At 47.0% G+C, this 23,904-nt stretch overlaps 2 long non-coding RNA genes across 3 annotated transcripts in view; one reads left to right on the forward strand and one right to left on the reverse strand.

Moving 5' to 3' along the window:
- The window catches only part of LOC106993126 (uncharacterized), a 64,671-nt gene that overhangs the window by 36,974 nt on the left and 3,793 nt on the right, over window positions 1-23,904 (reverse strand). The window lies entirely within an intron of this gene.
- On the forward strand, window positions 191-13,457 carry LOC144333699 (uncharacterized). Of its 2 annotated transcripts, XR_013402637.1 has the most exons (4): window positions 195-339; window positions 2,113-6,128; window positions 13,061-13,200; window positions 13,327-13,457. It is a non-coding gene; the product is annotated as an uncharacterized LOC144333699 (long non-coding RNA). The 2 variants fall into 2 exon arrangements; XR_013402636.1 differs by lacking the exons at window positions 13,061-13,200; window positions 13,327-13,457 and having other exon boundaries at window positions 191-339; window positions 2,113-6,379.

Below are 23,904 nucleotides of genomic sequence, written 5' to 3' on the forward strand. Positions count from 1 at the left end.
CACCTAGGAAAAAGGAGAGAGGCCTAGGTGACGGGACTCCGAGTTGGGGAGAAACAGACACAGAGAGGTGAGTCAGAGGGAGGCTACAGAGGGGTGTGCTGGGGAGAGGTGAGGCTGCCTCAAGGAGAGGAAGCATGGGAGGAGACCTGGCCCAGGTTTCAGAGGCTCCACCCAGCAGCGTGCAATAGTACCTCCTCCCCCAAGAAATCAGGATTGTGCAGGAAACACTCTCCTATTTCTCAGTGGCCACTGGAGAGCTCTGAACCCAGTCCAGTGTCAACAGCCAGGCGTTGTCACACAGTTCCTCTGACTCTGCAGCACGTTCTAATTGCAGTCACTGTGAGTAGACCAGGCAATTTTGCCCTCTGCCCCAAATTCCTAATGGTAATAGGAAGCTAAACAGGAGCATTTTTTTAAATTGCTCAAACATGTCTTTAGGCATTTAAATGTATTTATAGAAATGTGTGTAAGTACGTTTACGTACATTTCTATACAAATATTCTTGTAAGTAAATGTTATTTATATATACTGCAGATCTAATGATGCAGTTGGCTTCAATTTTTAGATATTAGAGATTAGGGAGGCTCTTGGTCAGGACAGTCAGGAGGAAGGGAGAGATGCTTAAAGAAATTGACAGAGCCGCATGATAGAAGTCTGATAGAAAGGGCTTGAGTGAGATCTGGAAAGACAGTTCATCAGGGAAAAGGTGCCCACTGCCTGTTGGGAGCCAGTGCCTCCCACATAGTGGTGCTCAATCCACTGTGGAACTCAACAGAGCCCTGGCAGAGCACGCTCTGGGACTCACAAATCCAAATGGGTTAAAAGAGAAATAGAAGAATTTGGTTGTGAGAGAAAACAGAACTTCTGGACTTCTATTTTATCTATATTTTCTGTCCAAGAAAAAAAAAAACACATTAATACTGAGAAGGAGACTGTGTTAGTCGGGGTTCTCCAGAGAAACAGAATCAACTGGGTGTGTGTGTGTGTGAGAGGAGGGAGGGGGGAAGTTGAGTTGTTTAAAGATTAGGTTCCCACAATGGTAAGGGCTGGCAAGTCCAAAATCCACAGGGCAGGCTGGCAGGCTGAGACCCCAGGAGTCCCTGTTGCGGTTCGGGTCAGCTGACAGAATCCGATCTTCTCTGGGGAGGTTTGTCATTTTCTATTAAGGCCTTCAACTGATTGGATGAGGCCCACCCACATTATGGAAGGTAATGACTCTGCTTTGCCAAAATCTACTGATTTAAGTGTTAATCTGCTAAAAAATGCCTTCACAGAAACATCCAGGAAAACGTTTGACCAAATATCTGGGTACCATGGCCTAGCAACGTTGGCACATAAAACTAACAATCACAAAGAGACTGACATTGTGTGGGGCAACTAAAACCCAGGAGAGGGTGGAGAGTATGAAACGGCATCCAGGTGATGAGAACTGAGTTCTGTTTCTGCCCAGTGACCTGCAGCCCAGCAGCCAGGAGCTGAGCTGTAAGAATCACCGCCATGAGCTTCTCAGGAGTCCATAAGACATCAGCAATTCTGGTGGCCTTAAAGGGCTAGAAGGTGACTCCATAAACCCTGAACCTTGTACTTACCTTTGACAAGATTCTAAGATAGATTGCCAAAAACATGCTTTAGAAAAACCTTAGGAAAGGGGCCAGGCGCAGTGGTGGCTCACGCCTGTAATCCCAGCACTTCGGGAGGCTGAGGTGGGTGGATCACCTGAGGTCAAGAGTTCAAAACCAGCCTGGCCAACATGGTGAAATCCCGTCTCTACTAAAAATACAAAACTAGCCGGATGTGGTGACAGGTGCCTGTAATCCCAGCTACTCGGGAGGCTGAGGCAGGAGAATCACTTGAACCTGGGAGGCAGAGGTTGCAGTGAGCTGAGATCACACCATTGCACTCCAGCCTGGGTGACAGAGGAAGACTCCATCTCAAAAAAAAAAAGGGTAGATAGTAGTAGGTTATGTACTTTTGGGTACAAAAAACGAAGCCAAACAAACAAACAAACAAAACCCCACCTAACTTCATAAATGTAAAATATGAGACATATATGTGTGTGTGTGTGTGTGTGTTTTGTTTTGTTTTTATTTTTGTTTTTGTTTTGTTTTTAAGACAGGGTCTCCCTCTGTCACCCAGGTTGGAGTACAATGGCGCCATCTTGGCTCACTGCAACCTCTGCCTCCCAGGCTCAGCGATCCTCTCACCTCAGACTCCTGCCTAACTGGGACAACAGGTGTGCACCACCACACCTGGCTAAGACTTTCGTGTTTTGTAGCAGAAATTAATGGGGAAAAATGTTATGGAATTCCATCATTAACAGAAGTGTAATGTAGCCACCAGCCAAGCAAAGGGCTCCAAGGTGCACTAATAGGGTCTTATAGGGTGGGAGGAGGTGGCCCCTTACTGCTCTATGCTGATCAAGCCTCACCTGAAGCACCTTACTTCGTTCTCAGGTCTACAGTTTTAGCAGGACAGAGGCAGCTTAGCATATTCAGGGGAGAGTGAGAGACAGTGAGGGAACTTGTTAGGTGTGAGGTGGTCAAAGGAACCCTGGGCCTTGGAATATCTTGGTGGAATGCAAAAAGAGGTAGACAGATTGAACCATTTTGTACCAACGGATGCAGATGGAGGTTGGAATGTGGATGGAGGTTGGCAAGTTTCCAATACAGAACTGTTCGATGAAGACCAACTGTTCAAGCCATCAGAAGAAGGCCAGGGCTGCTGCACCACTGGGGACATCACAGAAGAATCAAGAGGTTTCCAGGGGCTGCAGGAGACGGTTGCTGGGTCCTCTGTAACTTTGGGCATGAGTCTAGGAAAGGAATAATAGCTTTGCAGAATGCTACAGCAAGTGCAGAAGAGTGAAAAACAAAGCTGATATTTTCTGCACACGTCGTGTGTGCCTCATTCTGTGTTGTGTCCCACAGTTAACACTAGCAGCAGCCTCCGAGACAGGCATTATGGTTACCTCCATCCTACAGATGAAGGCATTGAGGCTTAGGGATGCAAACTGAATTGCCCAAAGTTACACGACCAGTAAGTGGTGGGCTAGTTCAAACCCTGATCTCTGGGACTCCAGTGACAAAAGAACCAGTGGTCTGAGGGGAAAAGCCAAGTGGGTTGTATTTAAGACCATAAACCAAACAAAAAAAAAAGTCTGAAAGAGAGACCTAAGTTGTTCGTTTAGATAGTTTTTATCTCTACTTGGTCTCATCTTAGTAAATTTCACATGAATAGAACATGTGGGTGAAATTTCAGTAAAAAATTATGAAATAAGGCCAGGTGTGTTGGCTCACGCCTATAATCCCAGCACTTTGGGAGGCCGAGGCAAGTGGATCACCTGAGGTCAGGAGTTCGAGACCAACCTGGACAACATGGTGAAGCCCCATCTCTACTAAAAATACAAAAATTAGCCAGGGATGACGATGCGTGCCTGTAATCCCAGATACTCCAGAGGCTGAGACAGGACAATCGCTTGAACCCAGGAGGCAGAGTTACAGTGAGTCTAGATCACACCACTGAACTACAGCCTGGGCAACAGAGTGAGACTCCATCTCAAAAAAAAAAAAAAAAGAAAAAAAAGAAAAAAAATATATATATAACAAAAAACATAAATCCAAGGCAGAACTCAGGCCAAAATACCACCAAAGACAGCCAACCCTTTGGAGGATGATCGTATACAATTTAGTCAGAAAGGTACATGGGCAAAAAATCATAGAAGTTGGGCCAGATGGATATCTTCTGGTGATACTGACAGGGCCACAGGTTGAACCAGAAGCCCAAGCGTGGGAGAATGAAGTGTGTCTACAGAATGACTAGGTCTCAATGAGGAGGGCCAAAACTGGCCTAGCCAACTCCAGGGGCTCTGACTGAGGTGCCAGAGGAACAGACAGGTAAGGCCCCCCTTATGATGGGAACGTCGCATCCTGCCCAGAAAACTGGGAGCTCCCTTGTTCCCAAAAGCAGGAGAATCACATTTCCACATACTTGCAGTTGTTGACTACGGGTCAGAATCGTTGAAAACAAAAAGTGTAATGTTTGAAATGAGAAGTAGATTTGATGTACCTGCCAGCAAAATACTAAATTTTTGTAGCCACCAGATGTAAAGCACAGAATCAGCAATGAAGAATGCAAAGGGGAGCATACTGTGTCTCTATAATCGAGCATGATGACAATAATCGGTCAGACATTTCACATTTCACCTAACCACTTGCTGCACAATTTCTCCATGGGTGAAATCAATGGAAGTGGGTCTTTTTATTTTACTTTTTTTTTAAGTAACATAGTCTTACTCTGTTGCCCAGGCTGGAGGGCAGTGGCATGATCATAGCTCACTGTAACCTCAGACTTCTGGGTCCAAGCGACCCTCCCACCTCAGGCCCCCAAGTTGCTAGGACTATGGGTGTGCACCACCATATCTAGTCAAGTTTTTTGGTGTGTGTATTTTTTTTTAATAGATAGGGTCTTGCTATGAGGCCCAGGCTGGTCTCAAACTCCTGGGTTCAAGTGATCCTCCCACCTCGGCCTCCCAAAGTGCTGGGATTACAGGCATGAGCCACTGAGTGCAGCCCAGAAATGGGTCTTTTAAATGTATTACAAAAAACAAATTGTTGTGGGCTGAACTGTGTCCCCCCTCAAATTCATATGTTGAAATCTTAACCTCTAGCACCCCACAATGTGACTGTATTTGGACACACAGCCTTTAAAGAGGTAAAGTAAAACGAGGTAATTAGTTTAGGCCCTAATCCAATTTGACTGGTCCTACTAGGAAAAGGGAATCAGGACACAGACATGAGCACGTACAGAGAAAAGGCTGTGCGATGAGAAGGCTGCCATCCGCAAGCCAAGGAGAGAGCTCTGAGAAAAAAAAAAAGATCTTGCTGACACCTTCCTCTTGCACTTCCAGCCTCCAGGACTGTAAGAAAAGACATTTCTGTTGTTTAAGCCACCAAGTAGTATTTCGTTATAGTAGTCCAAACAGACGAACGCACAAATCAAAACTACTTTAGTCTTTCCACTTTGTTGCAAACGATTGCAAGGTGTCCAGGTTTTCTGTCTTCCCCCAGCCTGCAAGTGCTCAGAGAACACTCAACCCCCGTGATCTCAGCCAACACATGAAGTCTGATTTCACAAAACTTAGTGATGTCCTCCCAGTGGAATCCTAAATGATAAGGAAAATGGTATAGAGCCAAGACTCGAACGTTAACAACCCAGGAGCACAGAAACAGTAGAGTTAGCTGAGAGGCGTTATGGAGAGAAGCAACGGAATGCACACTGAGCGTTGTGACAAGCCCACGACAGTGGGGAACAGTGCCCACCGTCGCAAAAAGAAAGACCCTCGGCAGATACTTTAGAGTCATGTTCATGCCGTAATATGTGGGGAAGAAAGACTATTCCAAATGGATCTGGCTCTTTAAAACAAGGGAATTTTCCTTGCTTGGGAACCAGCAAAATCCAGCTGCTCATTGAACTGCCCATCTGGAATCTCACAAATTTGCACCTTGAAGTTGTTAATAAAGGACTAAGTTGATAATTCGAATAAACCCTGTGGTTTGGAAGTCACCGTTTTTCTGCTTAGCGTTCGACTTTCAAGCTCTTCTTTTGGAATAGCTCTTCAGGGCATTCTATGGATGTGTAATAAACTGACAAATTCCTTGTGAGAAGTTTTAGAAACTGTCAGGTGAAATGAGCCAGGTGGGAGAGCCCGGGTGACTCAAAGCTGAAGCAACGAGGGCTTTTTCCACTGTGGCTTCTAAATGGGCTCCCAGGGTACACCCCCGGCCAAAATTTTCAGCCATGTTTTGAGCAACGTCAACCTTGGTAGAAGAGTGCGTCATCCTGAGGGTGCTACCACGAGGGACCACATCATTTGCATATTTATGTCACAGCAGGCCTGATCCACACAAACTCCTGTCTCTTACCGAGTTGTGTACCTTTACCTCCATGTGCTCATTGGCCAGCCGGAAGACACACAGTGAACCTCTTGTGCTCTCAGCCTCGGTTTGCCCACCTCCATGCCTTTGTACATGCTGACCCCCACTCCACACACCTGGACCACCACTGCACATCCAAATCCACCTGCCTCTCAGGGCCTTGTCCAAATGCTGCCTCCTTCATGAGCACCTATGGTGAGTCCAAGGCAAGTCCCTGTCCCTCCCTGAACTCCAGGTCACATCACCCCAAGCCATCTCCATCGATTTGTCTTCCTTTTTTATACCCCCATTGCTTAGATCTTACTTTTGTGGGACTGTAAGTGGTTTCCACTGGGATGCCCTTCTAGTTCACCTCTGTGTCCTCATCAATTCAGTGCTGAATTATATACCTGTGATCTTTTTTCACTTCATTTCAATATCATTACTTTCTAATTGCAATGCACAAACATTCCTAGTGGTATATTCCAAAGCACACTGTCATTTGGTGTTCTTTATAATGTATAGTGACTATCATGTTTGCCCTTCCAAGCCCTAAAATCTTTCCAGTCATCTTTTCTGCTTATATGCCTTGATGCAAGAGGGGTTAAAGTTTCATGCATAAAATTTCTGCACTAGAGGGCACACTAGAGCATGTCCGTGCATAAATATGAACACATATAAATATGTGCATGGGAGGAGGCAAGAAGACGGGGATAGTAGAGAGAACAGAAGCTGGCTGAATCTCCTCTGGAGATGATCTGGAGGAGCTGCATTTAATCCAAACATAAAGCGTTCGTCTAGGAAGTGATCTTCTTCAAAGGCTCTTAGTCTTGTGCATGAACATGAAGCAGCAGAACCTGTGACTTCCAAACCGCAGGGCTGTTTAAATTATCTCCTGTTCCTTTATTAACTGTGTCAGCGTGCAAATTTGTGAGATTTCAGGACATACAATTCAGGGAGCAGTGGATTTTGTGGGGTTCCAAATAGCAAGAAGTTTCCTTGTTTTAAAACAACCAGATCAACTGGAATATTCTTTATTAATTATATATTGCCTAATACTATCTGGGATTGCAGCTATTGACCAGCGATGGCAAGCTGGTCCATCATGGGCAATGAAGGGGCCTGGCTGGACCACCTGTTTCTCCATGGCTGCCAGAGACATTGGCCCTGGTCACTTACACGATCTCCATGTGTACAGCCCAGCAGAGGAGCTGGCCGCACTGCAGTGGCTGCAAGAGCATGCAGGTGTCTCCATTTGTTTTTGGTGGCTACTTAGCCAACGGGGGAAGGAAGGGGAGTCCCCCAGAGGTGCTTCACTAATTCTGTTATAATATTTCTACTCTGTAACACTCTTAATGCTTGGGCGAGAGCAACTGCTGCCACCCCATGCCCACCCTCACATGTGTCACGTTTTTCTGGCCCATCTGCACAGGCAGGGGCCCAGGTGTTGCCATCTGTTCTGAGTTCTCAAAATGTCAGTGTGATATGGGCAGCCTAGAGTTTCACAATTCAGCCAGTTCTTCACCCTGCCACGTCTGTCTTGATTGCGGCTCTCATGTGTCCATTCTGCTGCTGCCTCCCACAAGCCGGGTCCTTTCCTTCCAGGCCACACCAAGATCCATGCTGAAAGTGACTCCTAGGAGGGCTACAAATCTCCAGTGTTTCTTCACTTCAATTCTTCCCACCAAGTCATTATTCTAAAGCTGCACATTCATCATTCCATCCTTTGCTCAAAAACCTTTAAGCAGCACACACACACGTGCACACAGACACACACACACACACACACACACACACACACACACACACACACAGCCCTGCAGGTGAAAGACCCAACCCAACACTGTGATCTGGCAGTTGGGACTCTATACACACGTCCCCAGCCTCCTGCTCCACCGCAGCTTGCCTGAGCCAGTGAATCCAGATGTGCCACAGGCACCTGCACTCCACCTCTGACCATGCCACTCCTCCATTTGTAATTATTTTCCCATTTTAAAAATTTCAATCCAGTGTCATTTATCTTCTGCCTATAGTAATGTATTGCTTCTAATCTTCTACAATATTCATAGGTTTTGTCCTCAAAACGTTTGTGTTTTTTGGAACTCTGGTCCCATGAAATTCTCTAAGAAAAAATAGAAAGTTCCACCATCATCTACATTTAACATACACCGCAAAGGTTATGCTATTTCACATATTTTCAAAACACATATTTGGATATTTAAAATGCATGACCAAAGGCTCTGAGAAGTCTTGCAGATTTTTAGAAAAAGATGTTTCTCTTGGGTCAACCTGGTTTTTCCCATGCTATATTTATTTGACTGTACACCCTTTGGGGACATAGTATTTATAACGGTCTCCACCACTCACTGGCACCCCCTGACCTCCATTGCTCCTTTTACAGGCATCACCACAGTACGAACAACTGACCTACTGGTCACCTGTACATAAAAACAGTAGAGAGGAAGTGATAGCAAACTTTCTGCTCCTTACAGGGTAACTACAGCTGGATGTGCTGGGTGTTTCATCTCTGAAGCCATCATGTTGGTTGAGCTCTGCAAGCTCGGACCTCAGTGGGCTCACCTTGGCTGGAGCCTGATCAGTGCAATCCAGAACTTGTTTGGGAGCCATGGGTTTAGGAGAGTTTGGGAGGGAACATCGGTGGGATGGGTATCATGGCCCCCTAGTGCTTTCTTTACAACTGGACAGCAAGTTTCCCCTAAGTAGGGTGCTTCTTTGCATTGTTGGCCTGAGCCTAAGGTCCTCATAGGAGACTGGGACTCTCCACCACTGCTTTATGTAACAGCAGGTCCTGATTTATGAAATGTGGCTTAAAAGCAACTTAAAGAAATGAAAGGTCAAGGACAGAAGGCCAAGGTCAAGGAAGAAAGGTCAAGGATCCTCATAGTGATAGAAATGCACCTCTGATTGTTCTCTCTGAGTCCCTGAATGCTGAGACCAGGCTGATGCCCAGTACAGGGAGGACCCTAAGGTTGCAGGATATGGGTGGTGAGAGAAGAACCCTGGAGAAACTCGGTTTCTCATTCCCAAGGGATCCCAGGGATGGGTGAATAAATTGGAAAGGCTGCCCAACAGCCCCACTCCATAGAGCCTGCCTTAAATTAACACAGAGAGTTCTCCTGCAACTAGTGCTTCAGGGCCCCTGGTTTCCTAGTTCTGGGAACCAAGTGGGATAAGTGTCATCAGTCTGGTGGAGCAGGCAGGCCTCCTGCTGGCAGCCTGCCTTCTCTGTGGACCCTTCCCGGCCAGAGAACACAGCCCAAGCACAGCAAGCCATGGGGCTGGAGGCTCCATGGGGTCAGAATCTCATCACATATTCTATCCTTGACCTTTCATTTCTTTAAGTTGCTTTTAAGCCACATTTCATAAATCAGGACCTGCTGTTACATAAAGCAGTGGTGGAGAGTCCCAGTCATCAAAGGCAACTACATGTCATTTGGTGTTGGCCCTGCCTTGTGGCAGGGGTCCCCTAGAGACCTATGCTAGGTGACTAGAAGCATCTTCTGGACTCAGCAGGAAAGGGGCTAAGACCCACTGATACCCAGACCTGCATGTCCAGGGACAGTGTCAAATTTGACCTGAAATATTAAGAGTTTAATGCCTTCTTGTTTTACCGTTTTAAAGGGATAATTTCTGACATTCTTGTTTTTAATAAAAAGGAAAAACACAGAGTTTTTAATGATGGAATTATAAACTGGTGCAAAATGAACATGTGCAGCCCTTGTTCAAAAACCATTAAGAATTTTCAGATGGTAAAAGCAGGGCATTAAACCAAGCCGGGCCCTTCTGCACAGGGGAGGCCCTAAGCGACTGCACAGCATGCACACCTGTGAGGCCGGCCCAGCAGACATCGACATCGGCCACGGGTCCAGCAGGGAGAGTGACAGGGACTTCATGGTCTCACTGTAAGGCCTGCAAGGTGGCAAGACAGAAGTACAGCATCCTAGAAAGACTTCTTTGAGAAGAGGTTCTCAGTCCAGCCCTTGGTGCCCTCCCAAATTCCCACACCCATGGGGTTTGGGCCGACTTGGCAGCCTCTACTCGTTTGGTTTGTCTCAAGCTCCACTCTTGGTGGGTTCAGTCTCCTTCTTGTAGGTCGCGTCCATTCCTACTCTTGCGATTATTTTCATCAATCTGGTTTAGTTTGGGCCCCAATCAGGCCTATTTTTTATTTGGGTTGCTTGTCTACATTTCACACTCAAGGTCAAACTTTCTCAATATGCAGATACTAAAATGCCTGGCCTGGCCTGTGCTCAGGCCTGGTTGTCTGTGTTTCCCTGAGCTGACCACACCCTGGATCCATTTATGCCGAGGCTCTCTGAAACTCACCTCCTGAAGGCTCTCAGCTGCTCTGGCTCCAATGGCCCTCCACTGCGTTCACTGTCCGCTAGTTCCCATTATCAGGCCTGGACTCCTTCCTGTTTCTGGCCCATATTCTCTAAAAGCTGTGAGCTCCATTCCTCTACCTCTTTGCCCTGAAGTCACATGGGAGTCAGAAAGACACAGATGTCGTGTCAAAGCTCTACCTGATGCCACATTCCAACTGGAAACTGCCCATTGGACACCTCCCCAACACATAAAACGTATCAGCTTAAATATCATAATTTCAGCAGGAAAAAAGTGGATGACTTCATAAATAGTCTGGGAAAATTTGCTACACGTTTAGGATAAAACGAAACCCCCTTACTTCAAATTATAAACAAAAATAAGTTCTACTTGTTTTGAGATGTTAAGCTTTAAAAATAAAATTAGTAAGTATCAGAAGAAAAAAATGTGAGGATATTTTTGGAATCTAGGAGTAGGAACAGACTTTCTAAGCAAGACAAAACCTGGGTGTTAAAAGGAAAATAATAACTACTTAAAAGTGAAATAGTTCCATAATATAAATGACACAGTAAAGAAAGTTAAGACAGGCTGAGAGACAGTATTTGAAGCATATATATCAAAGGCTTAAAATCCATGATATTAGAAATGTTCCCCCAGAACAACAATGTATAAAAGGAAGAAAGGGAGAAGGAAGAAAGGAAGGAAAGGAGGGAGGGAGGGGAAAAGGAAGAGACAGAGGGAATAAAGGAGGGTGGGAGGGAGGGGAAAAGAGGGCAAAAATTATGAGGAGGCAATTGATAAAAGAGCAATTAACAGGCCGTAGGTCTTCTTAAACCAATCTTCCCCAGAGCAAATATATATAAAATCAGTATTTCTGGAGGCTGAGCTTAATCCTTTACTTTTTTTCCGTGCTTAGCTATAATTTTATTGGATTTTTACCATAAAACTAACTCTTCAGCAAAGAGGGCACATTTTAAATACACCTTCTAAACGCAGAGTCCTTCTGAGTTATGAATGACTGCAAAGTGGTATGACTACAAAAATTATTCTAAATAACATTATTCTAAATTATTCTGCATGATTATTATTTATTCTAAGAACTATATTATTCCAAATTTTAAAGGAGATTAATTATGGGAGAGATGATTTATGCAATTATCAAATATACACAGAGGACAGGGCTGGGGGGAAATAGGCCTGATTGGGAACAGTGGGCAGCTCTAGTGGTGGGAATGTCGGCGGTGAGTTTTATTTTCTTCCTTGCCTTTTCTTCTAAACCCCTGCACCTAGCATCAAGACAGGCACTGCCACCTGGGCACCAGCAAAGCCCTTCTCTGTCCTGGGGCAGCCAACCCTCAGGGGCACCTCTGCTCCCAGGGTGTCTTTCACCTGGGGCTTTTATGTTTTCTTCAGACATTACCTTAAAGAAACATACTATTCACATCCCACAGACATTTTTTTACATGGTTTTTGTGTTGCTTAAAATAATGTCCTCAATTTTACAATAAGAGGATTATTTAAAATTTTAAAAGTTGACGCTTGTAGCAAACTACTGTGACCTGTGGTGCCTGCATCCCCTGCCCGGCCACGAGGGTGTCCCGGCTGGAGTCCAAATGCCCCCCAGCTGCCTGCTGACATTTCTGAGGTGGGCAGGGATCCATGGGCCTCTCTTTGGCCCACTCCCGTGCACGTGGGATGTCCACAGCTGGGGCACCTGTGTGTGGGCACCCGCCCTGCAGGTCGCCTCCAGATCTGAGTCCTCACTCCTCCGCCTCTTGACTTTGAAGTCAAGGTTTCACTCTCTTGACGAATACTCACTGCTGAAGGCTACCCTTGCTACTAAAATAACTTTCCATGAAATACTCTGAAAGAAGCTTCTTGACTGTAAATGCCATTATATTATCAGAAATGCCATGTTTGTGTGCGGTTATGTCTTGTGTAACTGACTCCACCGGATTTTCGAGGTGAAGATTGCTCGTTTTTGTCATTTCCAAAACCCGACATTCTTTCACTATAATGTGGCAACTTCTCAGTTCTTTAAACTATTTTTTTCTTTAAGTTCTTACGAATTGATGGTTCCTGTTTTTCTGAACTGTGTGTTGAACCCGTGCTTCTGCTAGGTTCAGAGTCACCTTTGTTCAATAACTAGCAAATGAGGCAAAAAGGTCTCACATAAAATGTGACTTTGTGGTCACTTGGGAGCCTCCATCTCCTCTCTTTGTAAATTTTAATTTGGAGAGACGAGTGTGAACCTCCAAGGAGGGAAAGGGAGAGCGGGAAAATGGCAACGTGGGTGAAAGTTCCATGTTCGGGCAAGGTGCTCGGTGTGAGGTGAGACTGCTGTCCTGCTCACATGGGAACCGTGGCTCGGCCGCCAACCTCGCACGGAGTACAGGGACCCGCATAGAGACACACTCTGTAGCCCACCAGAGCATGGATCACATCCCATATAAAGATGAAATGAGTCTGTCTTTCTGTTTTTTCTTTTTAGCACATGTAAAGACCAAAAATTTTCTTTGAACCTCAATTTTCTTTTGAACCTTGATTTAACTTTTAGGAAAAGTTAAAACAAAATGAGAATATTGTATTCACCCAAATAAAAAATGATTTCCTGCGTCCAGATTGATTGCTCATCCATTAGCAGCAAATGTCTCTCGAGTAGCTGAACCACACCAAGCTGGACCTGGGACTTGAGGAGCCCCCTTCGCCCTCTGTCAGAATGCACGCTGGATTAGCATCTGCTAGGGCTGCCGTAAGAAAGTACCAAAAAATAAGTGGCTTAAACAATAAAATATGTCTCACAGTTCTGAAAGCTGGAAGTCTGAGATCACAGTGCCCGCCGACCCAGGCTGCCTCCAAAGGGAAGGCTGTGTTCCAGCGTCTCTCTCAGCTTCTGGTGGTGTAGCTGTGTAAGCCCGGTCTTCACATGGTGTACTCCCTGTGTGTAAGTCTGTCTTGAAATTTCCCCTTCTTATAAGGACACCAGTGGTATGGGATGAGGGGCCCACCCAACTCCAGCATGACCTCATTTGAACTAATTACATCGGCAATGGCACTGTTTCCAAATAAGGTCACTTTCTGAGCTGCCAGGGGCGAGGACGTCCATATGTGAATGTTGGAAGACACAAGTCAACCCGTCACACACATGGAGGCCCTAAAGGATGATTCACACACGTCTGGACTCCTACTCACTTTCTTAGTCGTGTCTTCTACCAGTCCTCTTCCCCCAAACTCGTTGCCCTGAAAGCAAGTTGCCTTCCCACTGAGAACGGACCATTTGCTTTCTTTCCCTTCAGTGTCAGCGTCTATGCTAAGGAGAAGGTTGTTTTAAAAGCAGCTCAAAATCCACCAGACTCCTCAGGAAGTGCCTCTCAGGGAGGTCTCCAGACGGGGCTGCTGTGCCTCAGCAAAGACCTCCAGCTGCCCTGGGTCTCCTGACTCCCGGGCTTTCTGATTCTAACCTCATGGGTGCTCTGAGGGTAAACCCCAGGAAGTCCTGTAGGCCCCGGGGCTGCTTCTGTGAGGACAGCTGTCCCCTGCACGCGCGTGGGGTGCCGTGTGCTCCTGAGGATCTGGCTGGGGCAGGCAGGGCCCAGTGCCACCTGGGCTGGAACTGTGGCTCCCCGACTTGTGAGCTGGCTCTGCTTCCCGTCTAAGAAATGGGGATGAGCATGTAGGGTCACTAAGGGGGTTAAAGTGTGTGAACCCCTTAGAGGCGCACCTAGCCCAGAGGAGAAACATAAGTCAGCCTCAGCTCCTTGCGGTGCCTTCTGCCACAGACAGCATTTGTCTTCGCTAGGCTGGTTTTTAAAACAATTCTTGACTTGGAAAGGGTCTTTGGGAAAAATTAATATTTTTAAAATAAATAAATAAAATCTGAGATTAATTCTTTTGAAGACCCAATCTCCATTTCCTCATCCATCTGTTTTGTAAATACAATCTGGTGTCCAGGTGACTCTGAGGGACTGGGACCCTCCTGAATTACACAGCGTCCAAGTCACTGCTCTCATTTCTAGCTATCAGATTGTCCCCCGGGGAATGCAGTCTCCGCCCCCAGGAGCTCAATTCGAAACCACGACTGACCCTGAGGATGGCGACTCCCCACTCAGACCCCCTGAGGATGGCAACTTCCCGCTCGGGCCCCCTGGGACTTTGCTGGGGCTAGAAGACCACACACAGCGCATTCCCTAAAGGCCAGGGCCTGCCCATCCATCCATCCATCCACACTTCCCCTGCGGATGCCTGGATAAGCTCAGGGCCCCACTCACCCTACAGGGGAGGAGGAGAGACCCAGCCAGCCCTCCTGGAGCCCTGACATTTACAGCTGCAAAGGTAGGCAGCTGAGCTCAAACACACAAGCCAGGCCTCTCAACACAAAAAGAGGTTTAACATTAAAAAAACACATTGTGAGGCTGAGGCAGGCAGATTGCTCGTTGTGTCCAGGAGATTGACACGAGCCTGGGCAACACAGCAAAACCCTGTCCCTACAAAAAATAGAAAAATTAGCCATGCATGATGGTGCATGCTTGTAGTCCCAGCAACTCAGAAGGCTGAGATGGGAGGATCACCTGAGCCTGCGGAGGTCGAGGCTGCAGTGAACCGTGATCGTGCCACTGCACTCCAGCCTGGGTGAGAGTGAGACCCTGTCTCAAACAAAATGAAACAACAACAACAACAAAAAAAACCCATTTTGATAGATTTTGTGGAAAATAAGGAAGAGAAGAAAAAGGCCCATTCTTTTTTGTTTATACCATATTTGCATAAAGAAACTCTGAAAAGACATATAAGAAACTAAGAAAAGGGTTGTGGAGGGAACTGGATGGGAGATGGGGATGGGTGTGTGTTTTTCACTGGATACCTTTTTATTCAGTTTCATTTTTGAATCCTATTCAGAAAAATTAGAGCTGGAAATCCTATTCCCTCATTTACCACATTTACAGGGTGAAAGAGAAATTCTGTATCCTCATCTCAAGAGATGCTGAAAAGCATCCGTGGAAGGTTGGCACCACCTGTCATGAGCGCCTTTTTCCAGATGAGTACCTACAGCACCTGCCTGGGCAAAAGAGTTCCCCAGGACTCATCGCAGAGCTTCCGGCTGGATTCCCGGAGGCCATGGAGAATTGCCAGGGTCGGGGTTACAAAGAAAGATGCCCTCCCTTGGAAATAATTTGTTTGAAGTCTCCTAATCTGCAAGTGGTCTTAGAAAGTAGGATCCAGCAGACCTGGATGTGTGCAAGCTATTGGAGATTCGTGGTTTCTTGGATGACGCTGGAAATTCCACCTCTACCTCAAGCTGTGCACCCTCAAATCTCAAAAGCCTCAGTTTACTCATCTGCAACATGAGGTAAGAGTGCCTAACCCCCATAGGATGGGAACGATCATGTTAAAAGACATACATTCTCCAATCCCTTCTGCTTCCAGGAGGCCCTTCAGAATAACATTGATTCACTACACACAGTGTAAGCAACATGACTGATCTCTCATAAGTCCTGCAATTAGAACCTCAAACATAAGAATCAAAGAATGCCACTTTTGCAGCAGTAGAAGACTAAGAAATTGTAATAATCCTTTGAATCCGTTTGCTCAGATTACTCCCAGATTACTCTGGGACTGTTTTCTGACATATGAAGAACAGTTTCTATTTCAATAGGGTGTCCATTGCCTGCCACCACCTTTTCATTTTCACAGAGAAGGGTTGAAATTAGAATTGAGAGATTCTGATAATTCTGGCAAGCTAAGGGCAGGTGGGGGTGACGATGGGCTGACAGCGGCTGCATTACTCTAAGGGGCAGGGAAGGACTTGGGGGCAGCACTTGTTCCCCTCTCCAGTGGCGTTCCTGTTTTGTCCAAGTGCCCCTCTGATGAACCCAGTGGGTGAACACAGAGCAGGTGACACACACTTTGGACAGGTGAGACAGTCGGCGGGTGAGTCACCTCCTTACCAGGAACCTGTGGTGTGCAGTCACCTCTCCTGCGGCTGGGTGGCAGTCTGTACTCATTCTGTGTCTTACCTCTTCCCTCCTGCGCATGACTCTGAGCAGGCACTTCTGGGGACTTCAAAGAGACTGTTATATGCAGATGAGATGAGCCATGTGCCTGTCAGGCCCGGCTCAGCAGGGCCAGCTTGAAAGGCATGTCTGAATTGAATCAAATGCATCCACCCCACAAACTGAGGATGTGACTATGTATAAACAATGGAAATTACAATCATCGACAGCCGAGCGTTTACGTGCTCTGGATGTTGGAGGTAACTTACAGCCAGTATCTAATTCACAGCTGCCCTGAAGTTAGCTAACCTCACCAAAAGTTCTCCGTGCTTGAGGATGCAGTAAAGAGAGAACAACAGAGAAGGATGGGTATCCATCAGGAGAAGCCTGGCTGAGCGTCTAAATCATCCCCACCCGCTCCATTCGTCTGTGGGATCGCTATCACATATTTGATCATATGATACATTTCATAACTCCCTTTACCCCCATCAGTGAAACTTGTGCAGCAAGGGGAGATATTCGTGTTCAATGCGGTGTCCGAGAGCACTGGGATAGTGGCAGCAGTGAAGACAATCGCTAGTGGATGTCACAGGTCTCTGCTCTTGGTCTTCACTGATCCAAGTGGTCTTCTGGTGAAGATGCAAAGGGGATACCACTCCAAGTTATAGACGATATGGAGCTTCATGTTTTATATGAGAGAATAATGGGCTAAATCTAAAAGGCAACACCAAGGATAATGTAAACTTCTACTTTGGTTAAAGTTTTTTTAAAAACTCACCACCTCATATGCAGAATGATCCCAGCACTTTGAGAGGCAGAGGTGGGAGGATCACTGGAGGACAGGAGTTTGAGACTAGCCTGGACAACATAGTGAGACCCCCATCTCTACCAAAAAAATATTTTAAAATTAGCCAGGCATGGTGCCACATGTCTGTAGTCTCAGCTTTTCAGGAGTCTGAGGTCAAGGGTCACTTGAGCTCAGAAGTTCAAGGCTGCAGTGAGCTATGATTGCTTCACTGTACTCCAGCCTGAGCGACAGAGTGAGATCTTGTCTCTAAAAGATATATATATATACACATACACACACGCACATACACATACACACACACACACACACACATTTAGAGACATGTGACTTTGCAGCACGTTTCCACACAGGGACGCAGGGAGGTCAGCTGGCTGCGAGTGCCGTGCCTGGGTCCAACAGATGGATATGGTTGCCAAAAACCAGACAAGGGAGGTCACTGTGCCCACGTGAAGAGGGACATTGGAAAGTTGCCAAGTAGATGCTGTGGAAGGCAGCACAAGGTCAAGGGTAGCTGAACACCTCAGCACATAAAGAATCTTTCCAGGAACGATGAGAAGAAGGAAGAGCTTGAACACAAGTGGTGAGGTCCATGCAGTCGGAAGGGCTTTGGTATGGAAGGAGCTGGGGCTCACGCAGTAATTCAGCAGTTTCTGGGACAGAATACATGCTCAATGAATATGAATGGGCATGTTGAGTTATCACCATCCTTCCCATCACGGCTATGCTTATATGACTTCAGGGGCAGAGCTAGGTCCAAACCATGGATGTGCCAGAGAATAGGCTTTGGATAATTTATAGAACATCTTCTCAGCTAGTGCTTTGCAGTGATGCGCTGGGCTGCCTCTGTGGGAGGCAAAGGGCTTGTGGATTAGACAGCCCTCTGAGGGCTCATAGAGAAGGGCTTCTAAGGTGGGAAGTGTCCTTCACACTGACAATCGTGACTCCAAGTAAAGGTGTCTTAGTAATGATGACTCCATGCTGGATGATTGGGCATCCGCCACTGTGGGTCACCTCGCCCATGTATCACGGAGGATCAAAGAGGACCCTCGATCATGGCCACACAGCTAAGCAAGAGGAAGGCAGGACTGGCCTAGGGATTCTGATTCCACATCAGCAGAGTTTTTAACATCCCCATGGTGTCCCTGATTCCCTCTTCATGACCGTGCACTAGCTGCCATATTCATACAGGAAAGCCACCAGCACCAGCATCTCCCCCACTAACAGCCCTCCTCACAACCGCACTGCTTCTCACCTGCCCTGAGTGGTCTCAATTAACATTCATTGAATAACAAATAAATAACTAAACAGATGGACAATTGAACCTCTTCCCTTACATGTCCAGCACTCTACACCTAATCCTGCCCCTGGGTGTCAGCAAATGAAACCTGGAGGCAGGATTGTGGTACTCCTCCAATGCTGGGGTTGGAGGAGAGAGATCATTGCTGGAATGGAGAGCTGGGACCCAGAGAACAGCTCCTATGGTCAGGAGTAAATGGCAAAAAGCCACTAATTCCAATCCAAATAGCTAATGCTATTGAATACCTACCACGTGCAGCACTTTCCTAAGAAGTTTTCATGCAAGAACTCTTTGCATCCTCCGAACAACTCTCTGTGGTAATTGTTCTCTATTCCTAGTTTACGGGTGAGGAAACTGAGGTCAGTAGGTGTTAATACATGCAGTTGCCATGCATGCAGTAAGTAGCTGGCTGAGCTGAGGCTCAGCCCTGGCGGTGGCTTCATTGTGCCTTCTGAGCCCCTCCCAGGTCACATGGCCCAACAAACTACGGCCAACTGGGGAGTAGCCAAGAGTAAAATCATGTGGGGAATTTGAGGGGTGACTTCAGGGGAGGGATGGCCCCGCGTTTCAGTCTGTGATCCCACACACAGAAGGACATCATTTGTGCTCAAGGTAACTTGAGCAGGCAGAGCATGGGAGAGAAAAGAGGCTCAGGCCTGGGGCCCTGGGTCTGCTCGTCTCCTCACAGCTTGTATGTTTCTTGTCAATTGTGCCTGAACGTAGTATAATGCCTCTCCCTTAAAAAGCCAAAAGAGTAAAGTTTGGGAGACTTGTAGGACACTAACAAGAACCAAGCCTGAGGCTTATGTATGCCAGTCTAACTATTAATAGTTCCTGGAATGGCTTTACACAAACAAGAATAAGGCTGTCTATCCCCACGCAGGAAAGTTCATGCACAAATACCACAAGGCTGGACAGTCTGGCTGCACGTGCCCTGCACCTGGGGCCCCCAGCCCAAGGGAACTGTCAGGACAAACAGCAGAGGTGCTCTGGGTGCCAGGGCATCCTCCTCGACAGGTCCCTTACCCTGGCATGGGCATGTGAGGCCTGAGAGCCCACTGGAGGTGGAGACATTGAGGTTTCCACTAGTGGCCACTCGTGGCCAAGGCCAGGGACCCCAACCTGACTAGCCACTGCTCCTGGCCCAGGGGTTATGCACCTCGGAGGGGTCACCAACCCCTCTGAAGACCTGCCTAGTGCCACTGCAGGACTCAGTTCAGGCCCTCCCCCTCATCAGAGTGACGGCTCATCTTTCAAGGCTCCCAGATCAGGAGTCTGTGCTCCTCATGTGTGCTGTCCAACCTGGTAGCTACACGCCACCTGCAGTTGTGGGCATTTAAATGAAAATTAATTGAAATTCGATAAAACTTTCAATCCAGTTCCTAGTCACAGTAGCCACATTTCACATGTGGTTGCTTAGTAACCACATGTGGCTCGTGGCCACTGCATTGACCAGCACAGGTACAGAACTGTTCCATCCTTGCAGGAGGTTCTATCAGACCGGGCTGCACTAGAGAGTTTGGGAAGCCACCTTGTGACTTCCCCGGGTCCTCAGAGAGGTTTCTGTGTCTGCCTCTTCTGCTGTCACTGCTGTCTCTTGGCCTTCAGACTGAGACAGGAGGCCCAGGCTGGGTGAGGCCCAGCAGCAGCTAGCAGCAAGCAGGACAAGGCCCACAGAGGGTGCCCCATCAGACTGCTGGGTGCATTTGCTGAGACCGGGAGCTCACACCGTGGCCAGGAGAGCAGCGACACATTTCCAGCAGCAGAGCCTGTGGTTAGAGGACAGATCAAGAGAGGTGTGGGGACCACCCCAGCTGGAGCAGGCCTTGAGCAGCTCCCAGAGCCCCCCACACACTGAGGATCCAGGTGTCGAAGTTGCAGTGGTAGCAGCCACCGCAGACAATGGAACTCCCGCCCAGGTTTCCTGGCATCACCTAAGCCCAAGATCGCTTGATGACATCTGGAGCATTGTGACAAGCAAGGATCCCCAATAATGACAGAATTTTAATCTCCCAATAACCAGGTAGAAAGGGTGAGGTAGGGCAGGGCGAGCTTGGAGCAGATTTCACATAATTTAGAGATTTCTAGAGTAAAGTTATGTCACATATTTGATCCCTTAGCATTATAGACTGGAATTCATACCCACTAAACAAATACATTGAGGCAGTGTAGCACATTATTACAGGGGGAATAAGGAGGCTGAAATTAAAACAGGGACAGGACAGATAATCCTGTTCTGAAAATCCTGCTTGTCATTTCCAAAGCTCGGGTGAGCATTGAGGATGTCGGGCTCACCAACAGTACATGAAACCAAGCCTGCCTGCCTTCCTCAGAGGCAAGAGTTAGGTCCACATTTCCCACCGTGCATCTCTGGGTAATCCAAAATTCTGAAGCTGCCCCTAGAGAGACCAGCCTATGTTGGCCAGGGCAAGTCCTTCTGTGATTGCTCTCTGCCCTCCTGGGGCCTGCATGCCCGTTGGGCACACTGGGCACAGTGCATGGGGCCCATGATGCTGTTAGGGGCCTGAAAAGTGTTTTAATTTTGATTTCTTTTAAAATCAGAGGGAAACCACAAATAAATGAAAATGAATGTATAATAATGGATCAGCCTGGATGACATTTATCTTTCTGCCAGGGCAGTCACATTCTGCTTTTTCATAAGAAAGTAGTCTGCAAAGGCCAAAGTAACTGGAGTCCCTGGGTGTCACCATAAGGCCATGACCCCTGCCCCCATACCAGAGACCTGAAAGGCAGCTCCACACAGAGGTGACCCTGACACTCTGACAAATACTCCTACAGATTGAATGTCAGCAGGAATAATTTTCCCACCTCCATCTGCATCCGGCTCCAAAAATAGTCAAATATCCAGGCAAAATAACTGGTCACTCAAAGATCTGTGACCATCTGCCTGCTCTGCCATCCTTAGCACTGGTTTCCTTCCTCCATGTTGTGTTATGGCTTCATGAAGGCTGCTGGAGTTCCAGCCATCACGTCTGCGTTCCAGACAGGGGGAAGGAGGGAATTCAGGTGCAAAAGGCTAAGCCTACTAGAGGGCAAGCTCCTTTAGAGAACTTTCCTAGAATCCCCAGCTAATCCTTTCAGCCTACATCTTTCATTGGCCACCATATCTGTAAAGGAGACTAGGAAATACCGTTTTTTAACCAGGCACACTGTTGTCCCTAACAACACGGGGTTGTGGTTGACAACAGAGGAAGCAGAAGAGAATGCATACTAAAGTCTCTGCAACAGAGTTCTGAAGAAAACCAGATTGATATTGTATAGTACTCTGTCCTGTGAGTGGGCCTGGGGACAGATCACTCAGCTTCTCTGTAACCAGGGTCTATGTGTTGAAGTAACCACATTGCCCGCACCAGAGGCATCAGGAAGGGTACCAAGGAGATGGTAGCTTCAAGGACTTTGGACAACTTAGAGGAGGGTATTCAAAGGGACAGAAGTCACTTGTTTGATTTTCGTGTTAAAATCAAGTAGGATTTCTTTTCATTCATGCATTTAACCAGTATTTATCATGCATCCGATAAAGTAATAAGGACAATCCAAACACTGCTATGTTGACTGAGGGCTGACTTGGGGCCAGGCACTGTTCCGGATTCTTTGCACATGTGGCCCCACTTAGTCCTCAGAACCATATATGGCAGAGTCTACCATCCCCATTGGTTCAGAGTCTGAACCATCCCCATTGTTCAGATGTGGAATTGGGACAAAGAGGGGTTAAGGATCACACTGTTAATACATAGAGGGTCCCAGCTTTGAACCATCAGCCTGGCTCTTAGACCCCAAGGAGGTGATAGTGAATTGGCAGACAATTCACTCCTATTTTTGTCTTTCTAGTGAAACTTATATAAGCCCAATTATGTAAGGCCATCATAAATTCCCCCCAGGAGACTGGCACCAGGAATCTCTGCTGTGTCTGGGTTCATGACTCACCCCTTCCCTCAAAGCCAGCTCTTTCTGAGTCAGGACCGTGTCCTTTGAGTCCCAAGGTGCAGCAAGGAAACTGTCCAGACTTGGCTTCAAAAGTCAGGCTACTTTCCAGCAAAGAGCCAAATGGCTGGGTTGCTTAGAATTTTTAGAACAGGTTCATCTCCAAGGACATGGAGCCTATTCACATAATTCAACCTGATCAAAGGCCAGAGAAGCTGAAACTGTCACATACCCGTTATCTACTGGCATAATCAAGGCCAAAGGGATTCATAAGGAGGTGGTGGGTTTTGGAGGGAGGGTGCTTGCTGCCATTTCACCTTCGACCTGAGTCCCCCCTTGTGTGCCCCTTGCTCTGCATCATCTCAGGGCCTTGCCTCACTCCTCCATCTTTCTCCTCCAGCTGCTTTACAGATAGGGTGGCCAGTAAAAGACTAGGGTGAAAGTGTTAGCTGGGAATTCAAGGAAAGGCCTGCAGAGGAGTCTGACATCTAGGAGGCTTTGCCTTTTGCCCGCCACTTCCTTCCTCCCTTCTGTCTGGAATGCAGAAGTGATGGCAGGAGCTCCAGCAGCCTTCTTGAAGCATAAGATAACTTGGAAGAAGGAAGCGAGTGCTAAGGATGGCAGAGTAGGCAAATGGATGAACAGGCTGCCTGTTGACCCTTGTCCCAGACAACCTGTTTCCTGTTTGAGGACGGGACAGAAAGAGCAACAGAATCCTTTTTCTGTGCAAGAGAAATTAAGCCTGACTCTTTTCGAAGCCCTTGCTATTTTACACATTTTCACTTGTACCTAGTTGAATTGATAGAAACTTACACATCCGTCTCACACTCTGTAAGTTATGTGTCCAGCGAGAACAGCCAAAATAATACATTTTCTGCCATCATTAAAATTCCTGTGATTTTTAGTCTGATAAATTTTTTAAAGGGCAAGATGAAGAGAAGAGCTACAAGACCCTGTAGCAGAAGCCCTCACTCGCAGGGTAATCACTCCTAAAAGCAAAAGATAAGCAGGAAAACCACAATGGATAAGATCTGCTGTCACCCTTAGCTTTTCTGATTACACAAAGTGCAATAACCTCTATTTTTTTAATCAGAAGGAATCCTCTCACACCACCAAGCATCCTGCCCACTCATCCTTCCTGATGGCCCAACTTCCTTCTGATCTATTATTGTCTTTTCCTTGCCTGAGCTCTGTGATCTAACCAGAACCCTCCAGAACCTATAGAGAGTCCAATCCTTGCCCGACAGCCCTGAGCCAGGCCCATACCTGCCTAGCCTACAGCACTGGGGGCAGAGGGAGATCCTCTGGATTATGGCACAAGGGGAAGTTGCAGGAAAAACTCCCCACAAATTAGCACCAACTACAATTGACCAACAAAGTGCAGATACTTCTCGGCATTCAAAGCCTAAACAATCCGGATGGAGACGTGTAAAGCATTCAATGCTTCATGTTGACAGGCCGGTACCAGGTATTTCACTGACAGGTGAAATAGCAGAGTGACGGGACAGAGTGATCAAGGCAGAGTGATCAAAAGGACACAGTAGTACTTCTTTAGGACCCTGGCAGAATGGAAGAGAGCATCTGGCTTCTAAGGCACTGCACAAACTTGAAAGA

This window comes from Macaca mulatta, chromosome 13 (assembly GCF_049350105.2).
Source record: "Macaca mulatta isolate MMU2019108-1 chromosome 13, T2T-MMU8v2.0, whole genome shotgun sequence".
In the NCBI taxonomy this organism is placed as follows: domain Eukaryota; kingdom Metazoa; phylum Chordata; class Mammalia; order Primates; family Cercopithecidae; genus Macaca; species Macaca mulatta.